Below are 15,246 nucleotides of genomic sequence, written 5' to 3'. Positions count from 1 at the left end.
CATACAACACAGAACAAAATTATAAATGAAGAACATAAAGGCTGTTGCAAAGGAGCACAAGGATGTAAAGAGCAACTGATAATAGATACAGAGGTGACATATCAAGCTAAAACTAAACAAAGGTCACTACACTATGCATACATTGATATACCAAAAAGCTTTTGATAGTGTACCCCACTCATGGTTACTACAAATATTGGAAATATAAAAAGTAGATCCTAAATTGATACAGTTCCTAAACATAGTAATGAAAAATTGGAAAACCACACTTAGTATACAAACAAATTCAAATAATATTACATCACAGCCAATACAGATTAAGCGTGGAATATGCCAAGGAGACTCATTAAGCCCTTTCTGGTTCTGCCTTGCTCTGAACCCACTATCCAACATGCTAAATAATACAAATTATTGATACAATATTACTGGAACATACCAACACAAAATCACACATTTGCTATACATGGATGATCTAAAACTACTGGTAGCAACAAATCAACAACTCAACCAATTACTAAAGATAACAGAAGTATTCAGCAATGATATAAATATGGCTTTTGGAACAGACAAATGTAAGAAAAATACGATAGTCAAGGGAAAACACACTAAACAAGAAGATTACATATTGGATAACCACAGCGACTGCATAGAAGCGAGGGAAAAAACAGATGCCTATAAATATCTAGGATAAAGACAAAAACTAGGAATAGATTATACAAATATTAAAGAAGAACGAAAAGAAAAATATAGACAAAGACTAACAAAAATACTGAAAACAGAATTGACAGCAAGAAACTAGACAAAAGCTATAAATACTTATGCTATACCAATATTGACCTACTCATTTGGAGTAGTGAAATGGAGTAACACAGACCTAGAAGCACTCAATACACTTACACGATCACAATGCCACAAATATAGAATACATCACATACATTCAGCAACAGAAAGATTCACATTAAGCAGAAAGGAAGGAGGAAGCGGATTTATCGACATACAAAACCTACATTATGGACAGGTAGACAATTTAAGAAGTTTCTTTCTAGAACGAGCAGACACTAGCAAAATACACAAAGCAATCACTCATATAAATACATCAGCTACACCACTGCAATTTCATAACCACTTCTACAACCCTCTAGATCACATAACATCAACAGATACGAAGAAAGTAAATTGGAAAAAGAAAACACTACATGGCAAGCACCCGTATCATCTAACACAGCCACACATCGATCAAGACACATCCAACACATGGCTAAGAAAAGGCAATATATACAGTGAGACGAAAGGATTCATGATTACAATACAGGATCAAACAATAAACACCAGATATTACAGCAAGCATATTATTAAAGATCGCAATACCACAACAGATAAATGCAGACTTTGCAAACAAAAATAGAAAAAGTAGATTGCATCACAAGCGGATGTACAATACTAGCAAATACAGAATACCCCAGAAGACATGACAATGTAGCAAAAGTAATACATCAACAGCTTGCCTTATAACATATACTTATAAAACAACACGTACCCACATACAAGTATGCACTACAAAATGTACTGGAGAATGGTGAATACAAATTATACTGGAACAGAACCATTATAACAGATAAAACAACACCACATAACAAACCTGACATCATATTCATCAATAAAAAGAAGAAATTAACACAACTAGTCGAAATATCGATACCCAATACAACTAATATACAAAAGAAAACAGGAGAAAAAATTGAAAAATACATCCAACTTGCTGAGGAAGTCAAGGACATGTGGCATCAGGATAAAGTTGACATTATACCAATTATACTATCAACTACAGGAGTCATACCACACAATATCCACCAGTACATCAATGCAATACAGCTACATCCAAACTTATATATACAACTACAGAAATCCGTAGTTATTGACACATGTTCAATCACTCGAAAGTTCCTAAATGCAATATAACATATACCGTGCAGTTAAAAGGAAGTCACGCTTGATCAAGGTCCGCGTCACTTTCCATTTTTGACCAGACATAACGTCTGAGAAAAGAAAGAAGGAAATAATAATAATAATAATAATAATAATAATAATAATAACCCCTTTTTAGGATTTCATTTACACAATTAAAAGATAATAGTCTATACATTCCCACAGAAAAACACTATTGAACCAATTAGAAATTCAGTAAAACTACAAAGCGGAACCTACATTCCCATAGCATCATGTGCTGCGGTGACGTGCTGAAAAGTAATGCCTCCTAACTTATTATCTGAGAACTATTAAAGCTTTTTGATTACAACAAACTTCATTAACATTCTACATCATTGCTCTCCAAGTCCACATCATTGCAGCCCTCTGCCGCTAAAGGGCTCCGAAAGGTAACATTTAACATGCTGTTGTGTAAGTTAACTACGTTAGTGCGTGAGAAACAGTGTGCTATAATCGAGTTTCGAATTCGGAGAGTTCGTCCACATGAGTAGCACCCACTCCTTCAGTGTGACAATGACAGGTCACACAGAAATGCTATGGCATCTTCAACAATCCGATGGCTTGGGGCTCACTGTCATCAGTCATCCTCCATACAGTCCCGATATGGCCAAATTCGATTTTTATCGTTTTCCTAGTTCTTCGAGGACTTCGGTTTGATAGTGATGAAGCAGTGGCAGCAGAGAGATTGAGGTTGCGGCTCCGTCAACAAAGTCAAACATTGTTCAGAGAAACTGCTTAGTCGGTTCTGCCGCCCGCTGTACAAGTCTATTTATTACTTAGCCTGAAGATATTAGACGACGCCGAAACCATTTTGGTTCATCATATTTTCAGTTAAGTCACTTTCTATTTGTAGCTCCCTCACGGTACGTTTATTCCGCATGACGCCACTCCTTCTCTCTAGTGTAACACATTCACTATGAGTTTCAGTGTGTCTTCTTCTTGCGGCACACAAAAGAATCCTCCAAGGCAAATGAAGAAGTCTAAAACCATATTTTTCTTTAGTTATCCCTAGCAAACTTCAATTACAGATTATCATCACACAAAACAACATCTACTGCCATACGCCCAGAACGCCACTAAACTGTTCGCAAGATTCCAATCGACTCACCTAACTTACTGATATTCTCTTCGCATGCATTCGCACCTGATTTCCACTTTTTAGTCTCGCACCCGTTCGTGTAATTACAACAGAGAGATTTCCCCGTGGTTTCCTTCTCTAACATTACATTACAAATACTACTTATAAGCCCTGGGCATGGATCACAAAAGTTTTGGATTAGTTACAAAACTCCATGATAAGGACATAACAATAATTTACACAAAATAAATATTTACAAAATTAGTTTACAGGCGTCGGTCATATAAATAAGAAATATTTTGTCTGTATATGTGTAAAGGATGTACGACACACGTGGTAGCATTAGAATAGGCTGGTAAGACACAATGGCATAACTTCGATGGTCCTAGAAGGAGCTGTAGAAGTTAGAAACTGCGAGGAAAGGGTGCAAGTGCTTTTCTTAATTAAAGATGTTTGCACAGAAGATAAATTTTCTGGCAAGCCATATCTACCCAGTTAGAAAGCGGATGACACAAATATACCTGTTGAAATACCTTAATGTTAGTAGAAAAGTCTTTAAAATAATTTCGTTCTAGCATGGAAGATCAGGTTTGTCATAGGCTCAACTGTACAGAGACAAAAGCGTTGTGATGCGATTGCTGACACTGCAGGTTCTGTTGAGCATAGCCTCATTGTGCTGCTCTTACACTGCAATTAAAAATGATCGATACCACCGCACAGTCGTCGTTAAGTTGGCAATTCAATCACAAGTTTCCATCAGACGCCGATAGCGGTCGCGCAGAATATGGCGGACCCAATGATGCGCAACTGATGAGCCACGCCACCAGCGATTCTGTACCATGAACGCCTCCTGCCACTGCGATATATGATATCCCATGGCAGCCACTCAGCCCACCTGCACTTGAAGCCTCTTCGCTACACCGTCGTTCGTGCTTAGTACAGCGAGCCTCATCCTAGTTGCTATTGTATGAGCTGGACTTTGTTGCTGCATTATTTGTAACGGGTCTCGGTACGCTTAGAGAACAACAATTTAGGTAAATCTTCTGGTTAATGTGTTAACTTGTTCGCTAATCATTTCTGCTCTGGTCCTGTTTTCCTACGACGACAGTTGTTGCACTACTGTGTGGCTCACCTGACCTTACCATTGTGTACGAAGTCATACAGAAGAGAACCTGTACGCTAGGAGCATATGGGCTAAGTCTTCGTTGGTAATTGTAACTATGTGACTATGTATTACCATTAAAATGACGTTAGTACTATCGCTGCTGAAAAAAAAACAAATCCAAAGCACAACGGACCAGTATTTAATGCAAATCTGAGTACAGAGGCAAAGCTAGAATTACTGTTGTCAAAAGCAAATACCGCACGTGACTGGAAGACGTTTATTTGAAACAAGGCAAACAGTGCGTACCTTCTTCATGTTCACTGTTGTGCAGATATTTTCAGTTCAATATGGATTCAAAGATGAAGCATAAAATCAGACGAAATGTAATTACCGTGAAATGAGCCACAGCAGTCATTGGGTCCCTAATACCAATACGTGCCTGAACAACATCCGAAGTTAGCCGGTGGCGTTTTGGTTGAGACCTGTATTTACCGTGCTTGCTAAGACACTGCGGCGGATTACTGACAAATACAGCAGTCGTATTTCTAATGAAAGGTCATCTTAAACGGCAGCCGTGAGTTGAATCGAGCAGTACAGGTAGAAAGTAAGGAAATTATACCGTCCATAACATCAGTTGTGAAGGCGGTAGAAAATATTGTATTAGACAGACAGGTAGGAGCATTGAAGTTCGTTCTACGGAGCAAGCAAATCCGAGTAAGTGGCTGGCGTTCGACTTCTATTTCAGTCACGAATTAAGAGAAATTAATGAACAGATAGAGATACCATGTCCTGAAAGGCAGCTGACTAAATGTTTTTGAGAAGCTAGTGATATACATTGGTCATTGAGAGGAACCACATGAGCATAACGAGTTTCAGTCCAATCTCTTAGAGATGTTCTCAGTTAGTGGTAGCATACGAGAACATATACCTGAACATCGTTATGAGCTGCTGAACGGTGGTTGTTCGCCTGTTTATGATAGGGACCCAGCGGAAGCCAGGACATTACTAGCGAACCTGGTGTGGTAGTAGCAGGACAACGACTGGGCACAAGGTTTACACTGCGGTAGTCGACACAGCGACCTGCACATTTTAGCGGCAACAAAAACGTGTGGGTGATTTTTAGTCTAGTTTCTAAGATTGACTGATTATTTTTCTGCAGTTTTGTCACTGATTCATCGATACAATTTTTGAAGAAATGAAAGATGTTAACTTATGTAGACGTAAGATCCCTTTGGAGGGACAAGGTTTCCTCATTTTCTCCTCCACTCCTTGCAGTTTTTTATGATTGTTGGGTTATACTTCTACATAACAATCCTTAGTTACTTACTTACTTAGCCTACTTGCTTTTCGAGATCAGAACCGTAGCATCACGTGCGGCTACAATGTTCCTCTTCCGCTGGTTTCTGTTTACTGATCTCTGTCGCCATTCACCATCTATGCCGATCTACAGCAAATCCTCATGAATTCTATCTCTCTACAATTTCTTTGGACTACCAAATGGTCCTCTACCGTGGGTAGTAAAATCCATGGACATCAAAGGCCATCAATATTTGTCCACCTCAGCGACATGACTGGCCCAGGTTATCGTAATGTCCACAATATCGGCTGTTGTAGATATAATCCATATTTATGCTGGATCTTCCGTTGCTCAGTGATCTTTCTGCCCGCGTGAGGTACTACTTTAAGGTAGGGCCTCCTGACAACGTTCTAAATAACACTGCCGTAAGTAATTTTATCGTTTTAACTCATGGGGCAGCATCTTTGTTTCTTCACATCTGGAGGCTCCTTAGTTCCTAAGCTGTCAAACAGTCAAGCATGAAGGAATGTCTTGTGTCCTTGTGAGCGACTACGTTTCCCCCGCCGTGGGAAGAGGACACTAGATTACCATTGATAAACACCGTGGTCAAACGTTAAGTCTTCTTATCTAGATTTTGGTTTTCAGTGGTTTCTATAAAAGTCGTAAGACAAATTCCAGGGTAGTCAGGTTGAAGAAGGTACGGTAATTTTTATTCCTTATTCTTCCCAAAACCGACTTAGATATCTATCTCTACTAAACTCATCTACAAAGGTTCGTTCACGCTTATTTTTCACGAGGTTGTCTGCGCCCGCACACAATGAGTATAAACGAACATGGTTACAACGGAGCAAGTGCGAAAAAGGAGCTAAAAGGATATCTTAGATCAAATCCCTCTGTCTCCTAGTCTCACCCACGATCACGCGCACAATTGCATTAACTGAAATCATGGAAGAGAGAGTTATAACTGTTCAGTTATTCTAAAACTGTCAAGAGGAAAACTAAAATATATCCATGGAATTATTATTCATAGATAGTATCTGCGATAACTTTATCAGAATTTTATCAAAAATGTGTTGTAAACGTGGAAAACAATGGAGTCACTTCGTAAGCAGCATTAACTAAATACAAGAGCCAGTTTCGTACGGGAGAAAGTTTTACCAAAATTATGCAGTTTACTATTTCTACTTTGCCTGTACGATACAAGTTTCCGTAATTAGTCGAAGATACGCCACTCCAGGTTAACGAATCTAAACTTTTGTCTCGTGCTCACATTGTCTGGAAAGATGAAAGCGTTCATCTTGTGAGCGCCGTTATTAGTTACCGACGGACTCTCGCAAGTTAAATCCCTTCAAAGTCCCGAACAGCTGTCTTCTTCAGTAAATATACTGAAGCAGGCGCTCATACGAATCTGTTGATTCTTTGGCTTTTCTGTCAAACCATGATACAACCAATTCCTTTAAAGCGCGTGTAACTCTGGCACGCAAAACAAGGAGAGTTTTTTACGTCTGCGAACAATATGAAAAAGATTTTATGAGCCACGAATACTCTTAGTAATATGTTCGAAACCTTGTCATTATTTCAGAGAAACTGGAAGTATATCTGCACCCTTAGAAACAAATAAAACGCTATCGCTTCAGGGTCAGCGAAAGAACAGTTTCAAACACAATTAAAGCCGAACTGTAAAACCTTGCGAATCGGAAGAGTGGATTGACATTGGACTTCCATTTAGGCAGTTGATATCCCAGACCGTCAACCAAATTTAATTTTTCCGCGGCTGATGTACATATAACGTCATCTTTACGCCGCAGAACAGTGATAACAGAGAATGGTGCATGTCAGATGTGTACATCATTTTTGAAGGGTATTTATCTGCCTTGTGACTGCAGATTTGTTGTAATGCTTGCTCCTCCCAGTATATCTACTATGTTACGACTTACCTCACCCAATATGAAACTCTCTTTTTAAAACATTTTAAATAGAATGGTCAGTAATGCGAGAGCCGCCATTAAGTAAATTAAATTACTGTCAAAATTGTGTGGTGCTCTGGGATTCCAACTCGAAACTTTTGTCTTGCACTACTCAAGACAGCCAGCTAGGCACGACTCTCGACCTGTTCCTTATGAACGTCAAGATTCCGCATTTCAGTCACGGTCCAGCCTCGTATTTTAATCTGCCAGGAAATTACAAACTATTCTCAGTCTCTGCGAGATTATGGTTCAACGACAAGGGTATGTTAGTCAAGGCACTTCGTATGTCTTACGGAGCACGTGAAAAAATTACATATTGATAGAATACTAAAAAATAACTAGCATACTATAGAAGACTGACACCGCATTATTTAATGTCGAGTTGGAATCTATCTACAAGTGTCTGGGTTGAAGGAAAACGATCATAAAACGGTCAGTACTTGGAGTATGAGAACTTAACGTTTCTCATTTACTAGCCAGAGGATTTTGATCCTAATAGCCTATTAACGTGTAGCTTCAGACAATACGCGTTCGTCCCAGTTTATGGGCACTGAACGTTTTGAATACATTGGCCGCTTAAAAGGTTCTGATTACATTTACACTCACTAAGAGAAACAAAGACTTTCAAAGGCATCACAGTTTGCATTCAACATTTAATACTCTCGTTTTATGACAGCCAACTATAGCTTGCATGTATCTCTGCACTGTTATAATCCAGTGTATTGTCGTAAAGGGACTGGCTATTTCCCAGGGCGTTTATCGAGCGTTGGGCTGAGTATCTGGGGGTGTGAATGAACGCGCAGGTGCTGGGAGGCGGATCTACAGTATTAATGCGTCTCGTTTTACTACCCTCCGCGCTACTGTCGAATACCTGAATGAAGTCTGTTTATGCACTCAGAGAACTTACGTAGAGTGGAGATACGTGTAAACATCGCATTGTAGGTGGGTTCATATAATGTGTGTGTGTGTGTGCGTGTGTGGGTGTGTGTGTGTGTGCGCGCGTGTGTCTGTGAGTGAGTGTATGCACATGTATTCTCGGCTGGCCTCCTCTCTCAGCATGAATTCACGAACTCCTCGCAGTGGCTAAAAGCTGCTCGCGGAACTTTGCCCATAGCTTTCAGCACACCAGATACAAAGTAAGAAAGACAGTCGTGAATAAAATTTGATTTCTTCAGCTGGGAACTAATATATACATAGTATTAGGTGAGTGTTGTCTGAGCAGCACAGGATAAATATGGTTCTTGTTTCGTGATGGGAAGTTCCCAGAAACGCAGCCAGCGAATACTAGGGCCCAATTTATGGTACCTGACCGTGAATGAAATGTCTATAAACATGAAATATCGCACATTTCTTCTCCGTTCAGCTGCGTCCATGTGTGGTGAATAACTGGCAAGTTTTTTGTGTTTACTCGTCAGTCTGGTTTGTGATAGAGAAAGAAATTAATACGTTTCGTTATTGCAATTCTTATTTTTATGTTTAAAACACTTTAAAATTACACTCCTGGAAATGGAAAAAAGAACACATTGACACCGGTGTGTCAGACCCACCATACTTGCTCCAGACACTGCGAGAGGGCTGTACAAGCAATGATCACACGCATGGCACAGCGGACACACCAGGAACCGCGGTGTTGGCCGTCGAATGGCGCTAGCTGCGCAGCATTTGTGCACCGCCGCCGTCAGTGTCAGCCAGTTTGCCGTGGCATACGGAGCTCCATCGCAGTCTTTAACACTGGTAGCATGCCGCGACAGCGTGGACGTGAACCGTATGTGCAGTTGACGGACTTTGAGCGAGGGCGTATAGTGGGCATGCGGGAGGCCGGGTGGACGTACCGCCGAATTGCTCAACACGTGGGGCGTGAGGTCTCCACAGTACATCGATGTTGTCGCCAGTGGTCGGCGGAAGGTGCACGTGCCCGTCGACCTGGGACCAGACCGCAGCGACGCACGGATGCACGCCAAGACCGTAGGATCCTACGCAGTGCCGTAGGGGACCGCACCGCCAATTCCCAGCAAATTAGGGACACTGTTGCTCCTGGGGTATCAGCGAGGACCATTCGCAACCGTCTCCATGAAGCTGGGCTACGGTCCCGCACACCGTTAGGCCGTCTTCCGCTCACGCCCCAACATCGTGCAGCCCGCCTCCAGTGGTGTCGCGACAGGCGTGAATGGAGGGCCGAATGGAGACGTGTCGTCTTCAGCGATGAGAGTCGCTTCTGCCTTGGTGCCAATGATGGTCGTATGCGTGTTTGGCGCCGTGCAGGTGAGTGCCACAATCATGACTGCATACGACCAAGGCACACAGGGCCAACACCCGGCATCATGGTGTGGGGAGCGATCTCCTACACTGGCCGTACACCACTGGTGATCGTCGAGGGGACACTGAATAGTGCACGGTACATCCAAACCGTCATCGAACCCATCGTTCTACCATTCCTAGACCGGCAAGGGAACTTGCTGTTCCAACAGGACAATGCACGTCCGCATGTATCCTGTGCCACCCAACGTGCTCTAGAAGGTGTAAGTCAACTACCCTGGCCAGCAAGATCTCCGGATCTGTCCCCCATTGAGCATGTTTGGGACTGGATGAAGCGTCGTCTCACGCGGTCTGCACGTCCAGCACGAACGCTGGTCCAACTGAGGCGCCAGGTGGAAATGGCATGGCAAGCCGTTCCACAGGACTACATCCAGCATCTCTACGATCGTCTCCATGGGAGAATAGCAGCCTGCATTGCTGCGAAAGGTGGATATACACTGTACTAGTGCCGACATTGTGCATGCTCTGTTGCCTGTGTCTATGTGCCTGTGGTTCTGTCAGTGTGATCATGTGATGTATCTGACCCCAGGAATGTGTCAATAAAGTTTCCCCTTCCTGGGACAATGAATTCACGGTGTTCTTATTTCAGTTTCCAGGAGTGTACTTCAGAGGTGATAATCATCGGTTTCAACGTGTGAGAGCTCTACATTAGTGCCTCCTTATCTCATTTACACTATGTGGTCAGAAGTATCCGGACACCTTGCTGAAAATGATTTACAAGTTCGTGGCGCCCTCCGTGTGTAATGCTGGAATTCAATATGGTGTTGGCCCACCCTTAGCTTCGATGACAGCTTCCACTCTCGCAGGCATACTTTCAATCAGGTGCTGGAAGGTTTCTTGGGGAATGGCAGCTGATTCTTCACGGAGTGCTACTCTGAGGTCGGTGAGACCTGGCACGAAGTTGGCGTTCCAAAACATCCCGTGATAGTGAAACGCAAAACAACAAGGGATGCAAGCTCCCTCCATGAAAAACACGACCACACCATAACACCACCGCCTCCGAATTTTTCTGTTGACACTATACACGCTGGCAGATGACGTTCACCGGGCATTCGCCATACCCACACCCCGCCATCGGATCGACATATTGTGAACCGTGATTCGTCACTCCACACAACGTTTTTCCAGTGTTCAATTGTCCATTGTTTACGCTCCTTATACCAAGCGAGGCGTCGTTTGGCATTTACCGGCGTGATGTGTGGCTTATGAGCAGCAGCTCGACCATGAAATTCAAGTTTTCCCACATCCCGCCTAACTGTCATATTACTTGCAGTGGACCCTGATGCAGTTCGGGTATCCTGTGTTATTACGACTCTCTTCAACTGTCAGCGATCTCTTTCTTTGTGCTGTACGTGTCCCTTCACGTTTCAACTTCACTATCATGTCGGAAACATTGGACCTAGGGATGTTTAGGAGTGTGAAAGTATCGCATACAAACGTATTACACAAGTGACACCCAACGACCTGACCATATTCGATGTTCGTGAGTTCCGAGGAGCGCCCCATTCTGCTCTCTCACGATGTCTACTGACTACTGGGGTCGCTGATATGGAGTACGTGGCAGTATATGGCAACACAATGCACCTAATATGAAGAAGGTATGCTTCTGGGGATGTCCGGATACTTTTGATCACATAGTGTATATTATTTTCGGGACCGCTGTATTAATTGAACATTGTCACACACAATTGTGTAATAACCCGTTATACTGACCGAGTAATAATTAAGAAACAGCACACAGGATCAAAGATTAAATAATAAGTTCGAAGGTATGGTAATTGTAGCACAATACAAAAGTTAGAAGTAATTGTATTCCTTACAGATATCGACAGAGATAAGCACAAATAAGAAATCTTAAATAACGGCACTGAAAGTGAGATGGAATAATCGGTCATGTATAACAGTATGAGTAACACGTACAGCGCATATGATTTAACTATGAATGTCTAAGCCAATGAATATATCCTTGGTAATACCACACAAAGGCTGCACAGTATTGTGATCAGGATGGAATGCTTAGAAAAGTGGCAATGCTTCAAAATAATATGTAGTTTTCCAGATACACCATACAAAAGAACTGCATAAAAACATGGCCGATGTAATGTGGGAAACTGAAAGAAAAATGAGAAATAATGAGGACATTTACAAACATGTATACAAAAAACTGAACTTATTAGCAAAGCCAAGATTAACGCATCTACGAAATAAATAACATATAAATGAGACAAACTTTCCAGTACTTTTCATAGAAAAGTGAGCATTAGCATAAACGTTATAAACTGAAACAAACTTAAAGAAGAAATTATAATCACAGATGTACAATATGTGGGAGAAGTGCCTTCAGCATGAAGCATCAATCGTGAAAAAAAAAATCTGCAGCTTTACGGACGGAAAAAAAGAAATTGTACCATAGGGAAGTAAAGAATGTTGCTAAAACAGGAAACAAGAAAATAATGAAAAGGATATAATACGTGAAACTGCACATGGCAGACTTAGGTCAACAAAGAATTTAAAAATAAAAAAAATATGTGAATAACATCTTAATTTCAAAGTACTGTGAGATTCAGATCGTGGAGGCGTTTACTGGACGCGAGGAAGTAACTCAACTACGAAAAACATAACACAGCCACCATTTTATTTCTTAAAGGAAAGATTCCAGAAAACGGGGCAACTTACATGGAACCATTTTGTACGAATCACCTAGTTGGCATTTTGTCAGTCCACACCCTGTCTGGTACTTCCGTCCTTGTCTCTGCGAAAATGCATTTTGCCCTGCCATCTTTATTCCACTTAAATTTCCTACACAGCGAAGCTGTCTTAATTCATGGACAGACCTACACTACAAAACTTCATTATTAGCATTCATCAAATGAACAGGACGCGTAATGAGTCAACTTTGGAGTTTCAATGGACGGTATGCGTACCACGATACTTGAAAAACCATTCAATATCCTATCTTACAGTATTAAAACATTACCAAAACATAAATAGGCGGGAAGTATTCAGAAATAACGAATTAGCAGCCTTACAATCTGCGCAAGAAATAGAAGTGATGAAAAAATAATGGTACACATTATAAATGACGTTCAAAGCAAGGAATGCGTCAGATGGGGAATGGCACCGGTGACTGTGATGTTTCTTTAACAGATTAGCTTTACCACTAAAAAGATTTATACAGAAACGAGAAATATCTTTCTAAAGCTAAATGCCCATAATACAACGTTCCCAGAACTAAGACAACGGCAAAGGCGGAACTAGACAAGACCACACTCTGTCTAAAGTACGTTCCTGCAGAAGGGATTTAAAGGTGGAGAAATGAAGTATGAATTGAGAGGTACTAAAGGCAATAGATAATACTTGTTACTTGAGTGTCCACTACGACATCCTTGAAAAGGAAGGTAAAAAGGTAAATTTAAGCGTTTTGGCTCTAGACGGGTCTATGTGGCTTGACCAGCCGCCGTTTCAGCCTCTGCCAATGGCGTCATTGGATGCGGCATGGAGCGGCATTGGTCATCACACCACCAGAATTTCAAACCGTTGTTGGCACCATTTCACCACGACTTGATATGACGTTGTACCTAGTCCATACACTGTCAGAAATTCACGGTGAATCTGTGAGCAATTTAGACAATTATTTACCACAAGAGCGGTACTGTATCATGAACTTCAACTTTGAAATACCTTTCCAGTTGCCGCGTCCTTTCTCACCCACACTATGACGCACCTGTTAACCGTTCCGCAGTAGGACTGTGCTGGCGGTCCAGAACATGCACTCTTGTGACAAGGTGTCACTCTTGTTACACAGTGGCCTTAGCGTGCGACGAAATATGTAAATTATTTTTTGAAATCTTCTCGTCTTTCTGATGTCATTCTTTGGGTCTTTTGTACTAGTCGAACTTTAACGAAATATTCCAATTTTTTTTGTTCTTACGTCGTTACCTGTGGGCATTGCAATACAACTTTTGCTACTTTTCCTCATCCCTGCACACTTTACATGAAGCCACATTTTACAATTTTTACATTCTATATTGCTCACAGCACTCAATGTATCCTTTCCTGTGTTCTGCGAATGAATTTCTGTGGTGGCTTCCAGTCACAACCATCAAAAAACATTAGATACTTTTATATTTCTCCTCCTTTGCTTAGCTAAGTGTTTTTCTGTCTTAGGTAACCGCTTTCCTTCTGCAGTGTCGAACGCAAGCTTTGTACGTCCGACATCCTTAAACCGAACAGTATGTCTCCGAAGGTAAGAATATTCCCTTTTTTAATTCCCTGTTTAACTTCGTTGGAAAATACTTTACTGTACCCAAAAATTATACATCCCGGTTTGCATTTATGTTTTTGTCTTTAGGTTGCCTCTTAACTCCTGGCTTTGACACAGTTTTCATTCGTACACGATCATTTAATCCATGATCTTCATTTAGATATACTGTAAAAGCTAAACGCTGTTCATCTGTGCTCCTCTGTCCATAATGCCTTTCTGTGCCACATTTTATCCAAATTAATTGTTTAAGTCATAACCTAGAATAAAGAACACATTAGAAAATTCAACACATAATATCTAAACATTATGTCACACTAATAATGCTAAACATATTTCTGAAAGATAACGATACAAGTTTTCAAATGGTACCGGTACTTTATTGGAAACTTACAGTGGTGCATTATAGCTAACGTCGCCGCTTTCTCTTTGTCATTTTCCTGCAAATGAACTATAACGATTACAGGTTGATCAGATTCATGATTCTCTGAAACCCAAGATTGTTTCATACACACTGTGCAGTTACATTCCTGCGATCACTTGTCAAAAGCCGAACAACCACGTTTTGCAGCACGGACCACTGCTAGACATGCAGAAAGACAGTCCATGAAGTTCTGGAAGTTAGTAACAAGGTTTGGACCGATTCCGACTCCACTGCCTTGGACAGCTGGGCTAGGTTTCTCGGTTGAGAATCATAGACGCTAACAGTTCGAACTACGTGGTCCCAGAGATTATCACCTGGGTTTGAATCCAGGGAGCTTGGTGGTCAGGGGACGACGGTCATCTCATCTTTGACCATTTCGAACCACTCACGTGCACTGCGATATGTATGACATGTGGCATTGTCTGCTGGTAGATACCTAAAGAAAACTAACTGCATGTAGAGATGGATATGGTCCCCAAGGATAGGTGTTTACGTGTGTTGACCGACTGTGCCTTCCTGAATGATGAGATCACCCAGGAAATGCCACAAACACATTCGCAGACCATGGCGCTGCCTCCTGCGACTCAGACCATTTGCTTTCAAGCGATTAACGCCGTACGCGACAACGGACTTCTGTCCGATGGGGCATACAACGTGATTCATCTGAATAGGCCACCTGTCACCACTCAATGCACGTCCAGTTGCGACACTGGTCTGCAAATTCCAGCCTTCGTCGCCTCTGAACAGCAGTCAGCATGGGTGCATGTACCAGGCGGTTGCTGCGGAGGCCCATAGCAGTAGTGTTCGCTGAA

The sequence above is a fragment of the Schistocerca cancellata genome, chromosome 3, assembly GCF_023864275.1.
Source record: "Schistocerca cancellata isolate TAMUIC-IGC-003103 chromosome 3, iqSchCanc2.1, whole genome shotgun sequence".
In the NCBI taxonomy this organism is placed as follows: domain Eukaryota; kingdom Metazoa; phylum Arthropoda; class Insecta; order Orthoptera; family Acrididae; genus Schistocerca; species Schistocerca cancellata.
Note: the sequence above shows the minus strand (reverse complement) of the source record.